We start from the raw sequence: 18458 nt of genomic DNA on the forward strand, positions 1-18458 counted from the left end.
GAGAAAAAGGAGGGAAAAAAACTTGTGGGTTGAGATAAAGACAGTTTAATAAAACAGTAACAGAAGAGAAAAATAATAATAATAATGGTAAAAGAATATACAAAATAAGGTGATCCAATACAATTGCTCTCACCACCCGATGATCCATCGCCCAGACCATCCCGAGCAGCAGTTGCAGATTCCTGCTCCCCAGCCAACCCCCATTTATATACCGAGCACGAAGTCTGTGGTATAGAATATTCCTTTGGCCAACTTGTCTTGTCTATGCTCCCTCTCAGCTTCTATGGGAAGTTAGAGAAGTCCTTGAGTCAATACAAATATTACTTAGCAACAACTAAAACAATCTGTGTTATCACCGTTATACTAAATCCAAAACAAGCAGCTACTAGGAAGAAAATTCACTCTATCCCAGCTGAAACCAGGAGAATGTGGAAAAATATTTTCAGGTCAAGCTGAGTTGTGGTAATGAAAACATCTGAAGTTTCTGTTTCGTATATCGAGAAATTCAAAATACATCAAGGAATACAAGTTTTTAGCCATCAGTTTTGGCCTGTAAAATAATCATATCAAATCTTTACCTAATTCCTGGTTACAGAGAAGTAGGCTGTCCTTTTCATCTGGGCAGAGTTGGACAGATGCGATGACTGTTCAAGAGGAGCTTGGGGACTCAGGTGCAGTGGCAAACAGCACCATGTTCAGAGGATCCCTGAAACTCCTGTTAGACTTGGTTACCCAGCCCTCCTAAAAAAAAATGAGCAGTGAGAAAATACTAGTGAGGGGTTGTGCTCCTGCATTTTGTCATGTCCCGAGCAAAAGCTGATTTGTCCCGGTCCCTGAAGCGCTTATTGCGGCCCATTGCAGCCGTGTAAGGTGCTTATTTATGGCTTGGGACTGGTCTGAACAAGGAGAAAAACGGCAGCAGTCCTCCTTTGTGGTATTAGCTCCGAAGTGATGCGTTGTTAAGTGCTGAGAAAGCGTTACATGTTCACAGCTTGTCTGCTGGGTAGTTTCCACAGGAAGCTCACACACGGCTATTTAGGCAGGGTTAGATGTTGCCTGGGGTATCCTCTATTTGTACGACCCAGTGCATCATTATGCTGTGCTGCCCGGGCTAGGCATGCCCAAAGCCTCCTCTGCCTCCCAGAGTGGCACAGAAACAGCCAACAGCAAGTACTGCACCCAAAGCCACGTCTTTTGGTCCCTTCTCAGGGCCCTGTGAGCTGCCTGTCCTGCTTTTTGTTCCCCCCGCATCCCCCCCCCAAAAAAAACCCAAAACCCCAAACAGATATTTGCAGCAGCAGCAAATGCATCCTCTCACTTTCACCTACACCCACCAGTCTCAGGGAAACTCCTCTGGTTAATGATGAAACCTCATCACACAGCCCAGTGCTCTTATTGGGAAGGTATCTCCTATTTAGAGGAAACAAAACAGTTGACTGGACCCTTACCCTCGTTTGCAGTTTTCTCTTTTTTTTTCTTTCATTTGCGCTTCTTTTTGAAACCTGTTTCAAGTTACCTTTAGTTTAATGAAAGTTAATTCGAGAACATAAATGACTTCAGATCTTACAGTCCAGTTCTATTTTTGCCTTATTTCAAAGAATAACTTTAATTTTAGGAGAGAGAAAGATCAGAAAATGAGACAAGTGTGACTGCTCCTTTTCACAGAGAAAGTAAAAAAAAATAAAGCTTCTTATCATGGATCTATGCATTAAGACAGGCTCATTTTAAAATGTCTCCTTAGACTGTAATAATATTTTATAGAAGATAATTCAGACATCTTTATGTAATGCAAGAATTTGTCTAAAGTTAACATTCATGCAGTGATGGAAGAACATATACTCTTCTGTATTTTGATTTTTTTAGATACCTAGTCTGTAAATACTCAGACTCTTCTGGCTGGGAGAATTTTATTACCTGCACTTAAAGGATTTGATCTTTCACTCATCTTCAGTTTGGAGGAAATGAAAGTCGTTGCTAACTTCCCAGTTTCAAGAGAGATGAATCAGACATTGTCCTAGCACTTTCCCAGGCAGCCACCAAAAAGAAGCACAGACATAGAGGAGAAGCACATATCATCTGAAAGCTTCATTTGTAAATAGGATGAAGGGGTGAAAAATCCATGTCTCAAGTAATATTCAGCTGTATCTTTGTTGTATTGATTGGTCATACAAAACACATACAGCAAAAAAAGCATCGGCGCACTGGGAAAACTGAATTTCTGTTGAAAGAAAGCTCAGGTTATAGTTCACGATGTACAACAGTTTCATGGGAGAATGAACAGTCCAGGAATCTGAGAAACAACTGGAGTGTAAGGTACATTTTAGAAATATCTATCCTGACATTGCTGGAGTAAGATGATCAGCAGCCCTGTTTCTGGCAAATTCTTTGCAGGGTTTCAATGAGAATAACCATGCAAGTCCCTGTCTTTCTGTTCTGAAGGCAGCGTATCTATTTACTGCAGCTGAAAACTCTGACTTAGGGGCATCTTGCCTTTCTGCCTCCTGGGTTTTGTTACGGATACCTCAGAGCTCGTTGTCACATAGGTTTGCTTCACCATTTGCTGGCTTCATAACCAGCATTTCAATAAAAACAATCCCCTACACCTAAAATTATACTATAGTATATGTCTCACAACTAAAGAGCTCGAGCTCTAACAATTGTATTTCCCAGCTTTTCTAGCTCATGATACAAAATCAGATCCTTAAAAGAGCTCCTTGTCTATAGCGTCTTCTCCATTCAAATCCCCCCTCCCCAGACTCTTATGTGTTTCATGTAAGACCGGCCACGAAATAATTAACAATAGTTACAATTGCTGGATGACTTCATGCCACTTCACGTAGAACTGACGAACTCCCTTCTATGGGAGAGATTTACCTGAAACTGATACAGGAAGAATATTAAATGTTAAAAAACCCGACACTCTCCAAACAAGATCAAGTACCGCAGCTCCACTGTCCGTGGCCACCCTTTGCAGTCTGTTTACAGAGAAACGCATTGGTTATCTAATCCGTCAACAAGATGTTTGCTTTTTTTCCATGAATTTAATTAGGTTTTGATAGATTCATCAGTTTTCATCTAAATTATTTTTGGTGAATTCTAATTGGCTCCTGCTGTGGCTTGGCAGCCACATAACTGATCATATGCCTATTTAATCCACTCATGGGATATTTAACAAATTGTTAGCTATTTCACTGTGCACTGAAGTGTAGCTCTACCAATTCTTTTTTCCTGTCATGCTACTGGGGCTATTATGACAGTCCATTATGTGATTTATTTTGTGAAATAAATGCGAAGTCTTGCAAAAACAACAATACATCATAATCTTCACCCAAAATATAATAAGGTCAAGAGACATCTCTAAGCTTGTACATGCAAAACACTAATACCTTTCTTTCCAATCTGTGGACAGTGGTTTGCCTTTTCTGATGTTAATGTACTAAGTAAGACATATTGCAGTGAAATAGTTATGTGATAATTCATTTTATCCTTCTAAAATAAGTATTTAATTGGTTAAGAGAAAAAGTAATAGGCCTATTTATCAGATGTTTAGGCTTGTCTACCTGGGGAAATAGCCTGCAATAGTTATTGCATACTAACTCTTCAGGCGGACATTCTTAATCCATAGCCAAAGTGTCTCTGTGTGTTTAGCTTAATCCATGTTGGGAATGGGCACAGACTGGATGTTGCACTTTAAATTCACCCCCTAAATTTATTCTGCAATAATTCCCCCACATAGACAAATTCTTAATGAAGGCAATTTAAAGAGTTGAGCGAAATAGCTGTAAAGCTAGGAAGTAGTTCTTCCTTTATGTGGTAAAATGCTCGCTCTCCTTCCCATGATGCCGCTTGTTGGGTAGAACTAGGGGAGATACCTTGGGAATGTGGAAAGATGTTTCAAATAGGAGTACCTGAAGTATAGGTCCATACTCTCCCTCTTTTCCCCCAGCTGCCCAATTCGTTTAGCTTAAGTGATGTTGGTCCTTCTCTTTCCTAGTTTTTTTGTTTGTTTGGCTGGTTTGCTTTTTGTTTTTAATTTTTTATGGGATCTAGAGAAGAGTACACGTGATGTGGAACTCAGTGTCCCCTCTCCTTCCACAGAGGCTGAACCAGTGAAGGTGACAGTTTCTGGTCAGGCCTGCTAGTGTGAAATGACATTTCTCTCTCTCTAAATTAAATATTAGGGTAATGACACCTATAAAACAGCGTGAAATTTTGAAAGACAAACATGATAGATGTGCAAAATACAACAAATCACCCTCTCAGTAGAAATACCAAGTTTTCTCAAAACCTGGTAATTTCAGTGTGCCACAATTCACACAATATCAGACTTTTAAAAAATCCATAACTCAGAAAACAAGACAAAGAGCTAGTCCAGGAAAACTACCTAAAGTATCATTAAACTTTGTTATAATTCACATGCCGTAGGAGACTGACAACAGCTTCTGCATATCCAAGTTTCTTTAACAGGCGGTAGTAGGTGAATACACAACAAGTGCAGAAAAGCACTGTCAAACCAAACTATTAGGGATGACAGACCCTGGCAGATTAAGTCATGATGGCAAGGTCAGCGGGATGTGAAACTTGGCTAATGATGTCATGCCCTTGTCAGCTTGCATCGGCTAAACATGTTAAGGTTTACCAGCAAGGCCTATGGCTTAGTGAGTGCTAGTAAAGGGAATTTCAACCTGAAATAGGTCAACGTGAGCAGAATACAAATGTTTGTGCCGCAAAGACTCTTGGCGAAAGCCTGGCACTGCTGAAGTCAACGAGAGCTTGGCCAATGACCTCAGTGAGGCCAGGATTTTGCCCTTTGGCTTTTGCAGATATGACATTCAATTAAATCCCTTTGCTTATATTCTGCAGATTGGTTTTCATCATATGTCACAAGACATTTGTAGATTGTAAACTGTGTAGCAGGGAACTATGTCTCATTAAAGACCTGTACAGATCCCAGGTTAATGGAACGCTGGTCCTTCCAGGCCACCCCACACACACAGAAGAGCAAAGCAATAAAAGAAAGCTCATCCACAGGGTAAGAATGATCATGCTGTAGGAATTAACTAACATTAATCATCTGAAAATGACTGCATGTTGTGGTCTACGCAGACAAGCAGAGTGGCATGGGTAAGTCTGGAGGGAGCCACAATCAGCTTCCCCCTGTCAGGAAACGTTATGGTGAGCAGGGCCTCGGCGGGAGGAGATGTCTCCCAGCCGAGGCCGAGCCGCTCTGACAGTTGGCGCTCCAGGAGCCAGCCAAAGATTTCCAGAGGGGAAAGGGGCACTAAGAGAGGGACTGGAAAACAAGCCAGGATGAAAGTACGCTGCATGTCTTTGAGACACAGGGATCAGTGGTGGGCCTGATGCTTCAGACAAGCAACTGACTTGCTGCCTTGCTGACTTGCTGATCCAGCTGCCTCACAGATGTGGTGATTGTGTTTTATACCAGTTCGATTTGGTTTTGAATCAACACTCAATGAATATGCACTAATGCTAGTTCCTTCAAACAGGTATTGTTTGTTGTGGGGTTTTTTCACTGCTAGGCACGGGCATTGCTAGGCTTACCAACTGAGCAAAGCAAAAAAACCTCCTCCATAGCCAGAGTTACAAAGGCAAAGGAGAAACCACGCTCACCCCTAAGAAGTAAACAGCAGAGATTCTCAGACTGTACAGAACAACATCTGAAACATTGTACGGCCTGAATTTTCCCCTGATCTTTTCATAGAAGCATAAGTCTGTTGAGCTCTGCTTAGCACATCTAAGGGCAATAGAAGGGAAAGAGTAAAGGCAGTGTATTTACTCCTTCTTCAGTGGCTTCTGTTCTCAGATATTTCAAAGCATACTCCTAAACTTCTCCAAATTTATTTTTAGAAACATCTTCACTCAAGAACCTTAAAGTCTCACAGAGTCACAATGGCCAGTGGCGATGAAAAAGTTAGAAATCTCATTCTGACACTCAGATCCATGATTAGTTTCGTTGTTTGGTTTTTTAAATTGCAAATATACAATTGTTTAATTGCAAACACGGACAAGTATTTAAATTGTACTTCATTATTTACATTAGAGGTATTATCTTTTTTAAAAAAAGATTTATTATTTTTTCTTTCTAATAAAGTAAATAAAACCAGATGGGAGGAAGTGGAATTTTCTAATTCTAGATATGTAAGGGCCAAAGTCTTAGACATATTTAGGCAACTAAAACTAAAGAATCATAGTGAGATTTTTAGAAGTGCCCAGTAGGCTAGATACCTTACTTCTGCTAATGTCAAAGAGGGCTTTACAGTCAAACTGCCAAAAGAATGGCCATCTGAAAGATAAGAAATAGAGTATTATTAGCGTCAGTGCCCGAAATTGTTAAGGCAAGTAATATTACAGTGAATGAAATCAGACACATGCAAGTAGCTAAGAATAAGCAAGTTTCAGAGAAGAAAAATCAGATATTCAATAAAAATTTATGTCATTAAAGATCCTAGAAGTGCACAATATCTCTAATAATAGTCATTCAAGAGACACTTCAAGGAATATAGAGACCTCAAAAGATAGAATTAGATAGGAGTAATAATCCTCTAGTGAGAGGGCAGATGCCGTCAGCCCAAAATAAAATAAAAAAAAATCCACATCAAAAAGAGGAGGAGTAAAAAAGTGTAAAGTAAAAAGTGAAAAGTTACAAATTTGTGTGTTATTGCCATGGCCTTTTTGGCTGGCCTTGGACAAGCTCATGAGGCAGCCCTGGGCAAGGAACACTGTGGGGTTCCTCAGACTGGTATGTGAAGTTCCTTCACTGAAATGCAAAGACCTGTATTTTGCTACTGACTTAACTCCCCTCCCAGTTGCCTTGCACATACAGATAAACCTCCAATGCCAGGAGTAATGGAAAAGACAACATGTTTCAACAGGGCAATCAAGCTTGGTAAAGTTTGAATGATTGTGAATAACCAAAAGCAAATAGGAAATTCTGGGAAACTGACTTACATCGTTAAAACAAGAAAGAAGCAGAAATAAAGGTATGAACAGGGAAAGTTTCTGGGAATATGAACACTTCAGGTAAGGTAGAAAGCAACATAGAAACCCTCTGTCTATATGTACCAAGATGAAGCTATGCAACTACAGATTATTGCCATCAGCAAGCAGAACAGAAGTGTGCCCAAACACAGCATGGTCCTAAAACAGAACAAGAGCCAGGAAATTCCTTTAATTCAACAACGTCCTCCATATCAAAAGCCGATCAGAGTGGCAAAGTCAAAAACATTGACATACATGAACAAACAAAGGAGATACTGATGACCACAAATAGTCATACTGACCATGGACTGGGCAAGTACCAAGCCAGAAGCACATAAGGTGCAACAGCAAGTATCAGCCAGAAGCCAATGTAGGGGTGAAAAAGGGTCTCTGGAAGAACAAGGGAGCAACAAACTGGCAGAAGCATAAAGTGAGCTGCAAATCAGCCGGGCAAAAGCAGATGAATGGAAAGGCATCTGAATAGCTTTATTTAGGTAAAGAAAGAGAACACTAAAATGCTACTTTATGCATTTTAAATTGAAATCCACTTTCCATCCAGAAGCAACTTGGCACCATCACAAGGAAAAAAGGTATCTAGTTATTCAGTGTATACTAATGTGTTAGAGAAAATGTAAAAATGTTGTTACAGAAAAAGGCAGGTTATGGTATGTAGCTACTGAAATAAATATGTACGTAGGGCCAAAAGAGTAACAAATTTGGCATAAAAGTATATTCGGTTGCAAATCTGTGTATATGCATGATTACGAAAACCAATAAGAATTTTCCTTTCTTTACTGAAGTACAAATACAAAAAAAGATCAAAATGAATGCCTTCAGCAAAGTTCCCTTGTTCTGGTTTCAGGCCAGTGAAAAAAGAGTTTGAAGAACAGTTTTCAGAAGGCGTAAAAACCTCATAATTAATCATTTCTTCAAACACATCAGAAGCAGGAAGCTATAGAGTTTGTAGGCCCATTAATTGATCAAAGTACAAAAGAAACTCTCAGAGAAGATAAAGCAGAGGAGGAAAATTAAATGATTTTTTGCAGCCTTGAAGGAGTTTAGGGAAATTTCTGGGCTGGAACCCTTCTTCATACATCAGAGGAGAAATGTCAGAGGAACTGTCTCAGAGTGAGTTCATTAGAGGAATCTATAGAAGAAACTGTCAAAATTAAGGTAACAAATTGTCAGGCCCAGATGATTTAAAAGCTGACCTACTAACGGAAGCTGCAAGGTATTCAGAGCTGCCATGGCACTGCAGGAATGGAGGATGGCAAACATGATGGCAAATTTTTAAGAGTTGCAAGGTGTATCTGGAGAGCTACAATCTAGGAGCTGTAGCACCTATTAGTTTGACAACTATATTGGGAGAAATGGTAGAATCATAGAATCATTTAGGTTGGAAAAGACCCTTGGGATCATCGAATCCAACCATCAACCCCACTCTACAAAGTTCTCCCCTACACCATATCCCCCAACACCACATCTAAACGACTCTTAAATGCATTCAGGGATGGTGACTCCACCACCTCCCTGGGCAGCCCGTTCCAGTGTCTGACCACTCTTTCTGTGAAGAGCTTTTTCCTAACGTCCAGCCTAAACCTACCCTGTTGCAGCTTGAACCCATTCCCTCTTGTTCTATCACCAATTACCTGTGAGAAGAGGCCAGCACCAACCTCTCTACAATGTCCTTTCAAGTAGTTGTAGAGAGTGATGAGGTCTCCCCTCAGCCTCCTCTTCCTCAAACTAAACGGTCCCAGCTCCTTCAATCGCTCCTCATAAGATTTATTCTGCAGGCCCTTCACCAGCTTCGTTGCCCTCCTCTGCACTCGCTCCAGCACCTCGATATCTCCTTGTATTGAGGTGCCCAGAACTGGACACAATACTCAAGGTGTGGCCTCACCAGTGCTGAGTACCGGGGGACAATCCCCTCCCTGCTTCTGCTGTTCACACTATTTCTAATACAAGCCAGGATGCCATTGGCTTTCTTGGCCACCTGGGCACACTGCTGGCTCATATTCAGCCGCTTGTCAATTAGAACCCCCAGGTCCTTTTCTGCCAGGCAGCTCTCCAGCCACACTTCCCCAAGCCTGTAGCAATGCATGGGGTTGCTGTGGCCCAAGTGCAGGACCCAGCATTTGGCCTTGTTGAAGCTCATTCCATTAGCATCGTCCCATTGATCCAATCTATCCAAGTCTCTCTGTAGAGCCTCCCTATCCTCACACAGATCAACACTCCCCCTTAACTTGGTGTCATCTGCAAACTTACTGATGATGCACTCCATGTCCTTATCAAGATCATCAATAAAGATGTTAAACAGAAGTGGTCCCAACACTGAGCCCTGAGGAACACCACTTGTGACCGGCTGCCAGCTGGATTTAACTCCATTGACCACCACTCTTTGGGACTGCCCATCCAGCCAGTGCTTGATCCAGTAGATCATATGCTCATCCAGGCCATGAGCAGCTGGGTTTTCCATGAGAATAGTATGGGGAACAGTGTCAAATGCTTTTCGAAAGTCTAGGTAGACAATATCCACAGCCTTTCCCTTGCCCAATAGTCGATTCATCTTGTCATAGAAGGAGATCAGGTTCATCAGGCAAGACCTGCCTTTCATAAACCCCTGCTGACTGGGCCTGATCCCCTGGTTGTCCATTATATGGCTCGTAATGGCACTCAAGATGATCTGCTCCATGACCTTCCCTGGTACCGAGGTCAGACTGACAGGTCTATAGTTTCCCGGATCCTCCTTTCTGCCTTTCTTGTAGATGGGTGCTACATTTGCTACCCTCCAGTCCATTGGGACCTCCCCAGTTAGCCATGACTTCAGGTAAATAATGGAAAGTGGCTTGGCGAGCACGTCTGCCAACTCTTTCAGCACTCTTGGATGTAAGCCATCTGATCTCATAGACTTGTGCGCATCCAAGCGGTGTAGCAGGTCACTGATCACTTCCTCTTTAATTGTGATGACCTCGTCCAGCTTCCCCTCCCTGTCTCCTAGCTCACGAGGCTGGGTGTCCAGGGAACAGCTAGTTCCACTGCTAAAGACTGAGGCAAAGTAGGCATTGAGCACCTCAGCCTTTTCCTCATCCTTTGTGACCGTTTCCCTCTGCATCCAATAAGGGAGGGAGATTTTCCCTAATCTTCCTTTTGTTGTTAATGAATTTATAGAAACATTTTTTGTTATCCTTAACAGCTGTAGCTAGGTTGAGCTCTAGCTGTGCTTTGGCTCTCCTAATTTTCTCCCTGCGTAGCTTCACTACATCTTTAGAGTCTTCATGAGAGACCTGCCCCCTCTTCCAAAGGTCATAGACTCTCCTTTTGTGCTTGAGTTCCAGCCAAAGGTCCCTATTTAGCCACGCCGGTCTCCTTCCCCGTCTCCTTTTTTTTCAGCACATGGGGACAGCCTGCTCCTGTGCCTTTAAGACTTCTCTCTTGAAGTATGTCGAGCCTTCATGGACTCCTATATCCTTCAGGCCAGCCTCCCAAGGCATTTTGTCCAGCAGTCTTCTGAACAGGTCACAGTTTGCCCTCTGGAAGTCTAAGGTGGCAGTTTTACTAACCCCTCTCCTTGTTTCTCCAAGAATTGAAAACTCAATCATCTCATGATCACTGTGCCCTAGACGGCCGCAGTGGATATTGGGAAAGTGTAGTACCCTGGAGAAGCAGCTTTGAAAAAGGGAAGTCACACCTTGCAAACTAGGCAGAGTTCTTTGAAGGCATCCAAGCAGAGACCCAGTTAAGAACATGGGCATAAAAAACCCAAAAGAATGGCTGTGCTGAGTTTGCTAAGTGCCCAGTGTCCTCTCTCCAAAAGTGAATGCCTGGGAAAGAGACGACCAGGGCAGAAGTACACAATGCTCCCGATGAGTATTCTCAGTGCCTCCAATCATTTTGACTTTCAGGAACTCCTCAGGCAGCCTTTATTTCTACACATTTAGTAACCCTCAATGGATTTGACATCTGTGAACTAGCCCAGTCTGTCCCCTGAATCCACAAAAGCATTACACTATCCACATTATGCATGGCAATGAATTTTGAAACTTAGCTGCATGTTGCAGGAAGAATCACCTTGCTTTTTTTTGTTCTAAGTATACCTTCTACTAGTGTCCTTCAGTGTCCCTGAGTTCATACACAGCAGACAGTGAATGAGCGATTCCCACCCCCTCCTGCACATACTAATTTGGATTTAATCTCCTGGGATTCCTGAAAGGCATTTGACAATATCCTTCACCAAAAACTCTTCCAAAACATATGTTGCCACAAGATAAGAAAAGAACTCCTCGCAGGGGTAAATAAAGAGTTAAGAAATAACCAATATTCTCAATAGAGGGAGGGCTTCGGTACAGTCTTACTGGGGTATGTGATAGGTCTGCCCTCTTCAACACACTTCTAAATTACCTGGAAAAAGAGTTGAATAGTAAGACGGTAATGTTTTCTGTTGATAAGAATTTATTCCATGTAATCATTAAAAAAATAAATAAATAAAAACTGCAGGATGCAGACTGACTGGATGATTAAGTGGCAGATGAAATTCGAAGTAGATAAATGTAAAGTAGTGTGCACGAGAAAAACAATCCTAACTTTACATGAACAGTGACAGTCTTTGAATTAGCATTAACATTCAGGAATGAGATCTTGGAAATATAATAAACAGTCTATGAAAGTGTCAGCTCAGTGCTCAGGAGTAATAAAAAAAGCAAATTGAATGTTAGGAGTTATTAGGAAAGGAAGAGAGAAGAAGGGAGAGAACATCACCCCACACTGCATAGATCTGGGGCACCAACACCTTGAATACTGTGGGCAGTTCTGGTCCACCCATCTCCAAAGTGTATAGCAGCTCCGAAAAAAAGGATTCAGAGAAGGAGTATCAGGGCAACAAAGGTATCGAATAGCTTCTGCATCAGAAATTATTAAATAGCTGAGGCTTTTCCAGTCTGAAAAGAGATGACTGAATGAAGCTATAAGAAAGGTTTATGAAACCACATGTGTACAGGGAACATAAATAAGAATATTGCATTCATTGTGTTTTCTAATACAAGAACCAGGAAATATCAGTGGAAGCTGGAAGGTGTCAAATTCAAAACAAACAGAAGAAATAAAACACAGTCATCTGTGAAACGTATTTCCATAGGCTTTCACCAGAGTTTCTCTGGCTTCATAAAGTGGTTAGTCAAATCAGGGTAAGAAAAATCCATCCAGCTCTTAAACATGAGGACAAAACGTGTAGCCCAGGAACAACAGGTCGCCAGAAGCCGAGACGTTATGCTGGGGAAGGGTTTTACAGCTGCCCTGGCTTTGTACTCCTCCCAGTGTGTCAACAGTTAGCTTCTATAAGTGAGAAGATAATGGATTAGATGAATATTTTGGCTGTACAGGGTTAAACTTCATCGTGTGCTTAATCAATAGACTCCAGTTTCTAAGTTTGACAGCTAACAAAACACTTTCTTGTTTTTTAATTCTAATAAAGTAAATATATTTGGTATGGGACACACTGACAGACAATGAGCATGGAGCCTCACCAGACTATGAAAATTATATTTTTTGTGGCACATTGGAGTTTCTCACTTGAAAGCTATTATATCAGCTGTGAAAGAAATAAGTGAATGCTAGTTACCAACAAATTGACACGGGAGCAGTGCTTCAACAGGAGGTGTAACCATAGCATGTCTTCATGGCGATTGAATATTGCCAATTGCGTTGACCCTGGCATATCAACTCAGGTGCAAAAGAAGTTTATCTCAGTCACCATACTACTCAGTTTTAACTACAATAAATACTTGACATGGTAGTTTAAGTCTTGGTTTGTCACTTTGCAGTAACCACAGACTGCCAGTTATGGAGCTCAGAGTTTGAACCTTGCTTTGCTTCCCTCACTTTGGTACTGCTGGGTAGCACTGTTCGGTGGCATTGATGCCAGTGGGTCCTGGTCCTTTTCCGGAGCCCTAGCTGGGAGAAACAATCAAGGTGTTTGTGGATGGGCACATCAATGGCAAAGGTACAGCAAGCCTGAGGACAAGCCTGAGATTTTGTAGTGGTCTCATAGTTACAGGCATGACTGAGACACATTTGTCCACCAACCTCTATCATGTTCAGCTGCAGAAAAAGATTTCTTAGCTCTTTGAAAAACAGAGTTTCAAGATCTCACTATTAAATTAGAGCAGGCTACACTGGAACTTGGCAAAAACCTCCATACATGTTGTCCTGGGGGCTGATAAAGACAGGGCAATCTAGAGGGGTTTAAAGACACACAAAAAAGAAGCGACCTCAGGAATACCACTACCACTTACTTCCCAATGACTTACCATAGAAGTAAGTTACGAGTTACAAAATGTCCCTGGCTTTGCTTTGCTTCTGTTGCTTCCTGCATGGTGTGTGACGGAGCAGGTGCTGCTCTCCATAGGAGTGGGCAAGGGAGGACTGGCTGGGATGTGTCCCAAGATCAAGACCTCAGTACACACAGGAGCCTGACGCAGGCGCAGTGTGCACACACACAGAGCCATCCCCAGGCAAGGAGGGAACCAGCAGCCAGGCTGCTACCCAATCTGTTCCTACAGGGGCAGAGGGCACCTCCTCGACACCTGACCTCCCCACTGGGAAATGCCTCAGGGTGGGCAGAACCTCTGTATCTATTTACTGGATATCTAGAGCACCTTCTTAACCCAAACTGCATCAGAGAGGAGCACAGCACGGTAAATCACGATCAGCCAGATTCCAGACAGAATTTGAAACATACACCTACTCTAAGCAGTCTGTGCCAAGTCATCCTACGTAACCTCTCTGGGCAGGTTCCACAATCCAAGCACCACCCTCATCATAAAGACAGCATTGTTTCAAGTTTTCAGGGATACAGTACCCCAGCAGCTTCAATCACCTTTAGCTACCATTATCAGCATTAAGCACTCTGAAAATCAGAGCCTTAAAGGCTTGACTTTGGTTAGTTTATCTGAGCTGCAGCTGCAAATGCTCGACCCATTTATCCCATCAGTGGGAAAAGACAGCTCACCTGGAGTGGTTTGGAAATGAAGGGAAACTGTGCTAGAGCTTCTTGCTAGCATCTTAGCAAACTTCCCAAACAGGAATTTAAGAATTCAAACATCTAGTGGTTCAGAACTAGCAGCACATACCGTCTCACAGAAAAATAAAATAACAACGCTCCATGTGTCCTTTGCCAGATAATTGAAAAACATCCTGCAAATTGTTCTGACATGTTTTTGAACTTGCATTTTATTCTATGAATTGATGTTAAACTGTGACCCTTTGCTTAGCCATTTGCAAATAGGAAGATTGTCACATTAAATCATTATACAATACAGCCACATTTACATTCCAATTTTAGTCTGCATTTCTCTAGTGAGGAAGACAAAACAAGAGTTACCTTTAATTGAAGTGACTCCCCAGAATGCTAATGAACCCTTGATTGAGTTTGGACATTTTTGTAATTGTGATGTTCTTATTTTGCTGACAAAAAGTCAAGAAGACAGCTGACCTCCTCTAATATCCTTCTGTTCAATGGAAGGAAGCATACAGGGAATTGTATTTTTTTTTAAAATCACAAAGATTGTTTCAGTTTTCTGGAGATTGACAGAAGGTGATACAACAAAATAGGAGTGAGAAAAGTCATCACGTTCTTATGTTCACATTTTGCTTACTGGTAGAATATTTTTTCTGAGAGCACAGGCTGTGTTGGACTTAGAAAGCAAAAACACGTAGTTTGCTCATTTCTGCAGTGGCATAAAGTTGGCCTTCCTTCCTTTATGAGAGAGTCTTCACAATAAACAGATGCAGAAAATGTGAAGGTTTTTCAGCACAGCGTTTTGTGTTTATCACTTGACAGATTTTGTTTTCAGCAGAAACAGAGTCGTTAGGCCCGATGCTCCAGCGGAGCAGGACACGGTACAGCAGGAGAAGGGGGGCTCATGCCCTCATCTTGCACAGGTGCAAGGGATTTCCCACCCTGAACAATGGATGAGAATTCATCCAACGCTCTTTGCCTTCCACACGGCACAGCCGGTTCCATCCGAGCTGCTCCTCCTGCCACAGCCCTCATTTCTCTGCCGTGGCACTGCCCGATTGACTCCTCTCTCGCCTCTCCAAGTTGTGAAACCAAAGATGCAATATTACCAATCAACACAAACGTGTATCAAAGAATCCCCAAGAGTGATGAAATGCAAATAACATGCAAGTAAATTATTCTCCATAGTTCTTGAGGCAACATCCACGTCCGCAGTGGATGGCCTCCAGAGCCAAAGCAGAGAAGTCAGGCACCCAGCAGAGGGACGCAAGTTGGTGACAGCACAGCTCTCTTGAGCTGGCTTGTGAGCACCCGGATAAGAGACCTTCCACACACAGGCAATGTCCTGCATCTTTCTTTCAGTCTTTGAACAAAATAAATAGCCACATTATCAGCCTCCTTAGGGAGAGAACGGCCCTTAAACTTTGTTTGGGGAATTTCAAACTGGAGCATTGTTATGAAAAAGATTTTTCTTTGGTTTAGCAGTTCCAAATCAAAGCTTGGGAGATGAACAATTTTTAAAATGAAATGTCAAAAAAAAAGCAAAAGTTTTTCTGCCAATATTTCCACGACTTCAAGTGCTGATTGGGAAGGAACATAGAAATGGGCATGAGGTGGGAATACCAGTTGTGAGGGCAGCATAAGCACATCTGAATAAACAAGAGCTGACATAGAATCTTCACTCAATTTGCTAACCAAAGCATTACAGATTCAGAAAGCTGAGATCTTTCTCTATTTTTCACGTCCTTGTATTTCCCTGTTTTATCTGGAAGTAGAAGTCATAAAAAAATCCCAGACAGATGCTATTTCACTTCCCCACAATTAAAGGACAAGTGAATCTTTGAGGAAAAGCCTGCCTCTCAAACTGCCAGCTACTGATGTGACAGGCAGAGAAGCTCCCCTGAGATTTAAATACATATCCAACAAAATTTTGCTAGCTGTCCAAACACAGCATTTAAGTGGCTGCTGATATTATACATAGGTTTTCAGCTATCAGAATAGTCTCAGTTACAAAAGGGTAAAAAAAAATATCTTTTCTCTTCCAGGATTAGCCTTTTCTTCAGGTTTTAAGATATGACAATGTGGAACACGCAAAATGCTTTGCTTCCTTACTTAACAAGTCATCATTTGCATTAAAACAAGCAGAGTACTTAACATTTTACCAAGTGTGCTGGAACAAGGCATCCCAACAGCAAACCATTCTCAGCCCAGCAGAGGAAGGACTGGCTGGCGTTGGCAGGCTCAGCTCTCAGCTATGCACAGGCCTTAACAAACGCTTGCAGCGTAGTATAGGTAATTAAATGCTGAGGGGCTCATTTTGGAGAGCGAAACCTGCTAATTCTGTGCCTTGAAAATATGCTCGTAACAATGACAAGGCTTTTTTTATTTCCAGCTTCACATTATCGTGAAGTGCAAGGTTATATCACAGTTCAATTGATTAAGTGCGGATTGCCCCAGTAGAGAGATTTGATTATGCTGCAAGTATGAGCTTGGGGAGAGTAATCAGTAGTTTCATCCTCATTCTGCATCTCCAGTTCCACATTTAGATTACGAGCAGAGCCTTTCAGGTTTCTTAATTTATTTTTACAAGATATCACAGATCCACAGCTGTTTGGCAGCAGACACAGAAGAAGGTGCATTTGTGAAACATATTGAGCCCTTAATTATTGAGGCATTTCTTGTTTTGGTGACCTCCATCCTTGTTCAACTTATCTGTAGTCACAGTCAGCAATAGCTGTGGAAGAAATGGAGCAAAGACAGCTAAACTGTTTAGGCAGCAGCATTAATGCTGACTTTGATTGCTTTCCTCACCTGTTCACTGCCTTCTATTTAAAATTGTCAGGTGGCTGGCAAAGCACTCAGGAAAGTTTACATTTGTCCAGTCATGATTTTCAGAATACAGGGGGTTTTGCCCTTGACTTTTATTCTTCTGTCTTGCAGAGACATAGGCACAAAACCAGGTCCTGAATTGCATGCTAACCTGATGTTAATGAGAGATAAGAAAAGACACTAATATCCAGGCTAGCTCTGTAAGAAATGTTTCAGTGGCTAGTACCCAGTAATCCACAGTATGTATGTGGTTTAAAATGGTAAAATAAAAACCCAGCATTTAAATAACTCTTACAAGAGTAGCATGATCTTAAGTAGCCCCCCAAAAGGACCAAAGATTTGGTGCGGGGAACTGCTGACCAAAATGCAATATGCATAATTAGTATGTCATTTACTAACCTCAGTAAATTTACTTAAATGCCACAGGTGGACTGGCAAATTGAAATACATTTATTCGGGTATTACAGGAGTACGTTACTTTCTGCCAGTATTTTCTTCCAACCTATTCGGTGCTTTGAGTGCAGAACTTTGGGTCATTTCCATATTTCCTGGGCAACAGCTCGCACCTGACCGTCAACAGTGATCTATCTTGACTGAGCTGTAGCCTCAAGAGAAATGTCTTCTGGGTTTTGAACGCCTACATTCATAGGAAAAACCTCTCTGTAATGATTGCTTAAAATCTAGAAGTACATATTTATTTCAAAAATAACTTCCCTGAAGCTGCTTTGTCTTTATGGAAAACATCAGTTGGAAATCACAGGTTTGAATATGACTAAAAGCATTCTTGTTTAAAAAAGACGTGTCAGCAATGTGCCACAGTCCTAATTACTGCAGAGAAATTAGCAAATAATTATATGCAAATAAATGAAGCTAATCAAAGTTATTAGCACATTTTGCTAGTCAATCACTTCAATTGCTTTAGGCTATGTTACAGCACTGGTATCAGAGAATCAGCTATAAAAAAATAACAACAAAACTTTATTATGTGGGTATCCAGCATTTGTATAAACATTGAAAATGTGGTATTGAACCAGCTAACCCACTTGGTACCAGCCTGGAATGGCTCCGGTAATCCATACTACCGAGTTTATGAGAATGGTTTTCTATGGAAGGTGGGGTTGGCAGTCCGATATATCCTGTTTTTCAGTTTCTTCTAGAAGTGTGCCCATTCAGTTGAAAGACATTTCTATGCTGGGCTTTTGCTTCGGGCTGTATTTGTTACTGGGGCTGTGTGTTTTGTGTGTTTCTACCATTTCAGGGATGAAGACTTGGAGAAATCTGTTGTTTTACCAGTGTTAAAAATCCTGATTGGAGAAGAGATAAATCTGGCATTACCGTGTTTTGACACAATGCCCGATTCCTGCTTCTGAGTTGCGCTTTTTCTGCCCTGTGGTAAATCTGCCCAGATTTTGCCAGTTTTTAACTTCTGGGTAAAAAAAGAATGCATTTTGTTCTTGTTGGGTGGAGACTTCCATTTTCTCAGCACAGCTTCCAAGAATTTCCTTTTCTCTGGTCTTGCTCAAGCTGCTCCGGTGACTGGGAGGGCACTGTCCCCTCGGCATGACTCACAGCCTCCGGGACACCCCGCCAAGGCAGATTAGTCTTTCATGGGTGTTCT

The sequence above is a fragment of the Larus michahellis genome, chromosome 2, assembly GCF_964199755.1.
Source record: "Larus michahellis chromosome 2, bLarMic1.1, whole genome shotgun sequence".
Lineage (NCBI taxonomy): Eukaryota > Metazoa > Chordata > Aves > Charadriiformes > Laridae > Larus > Larus michahellis.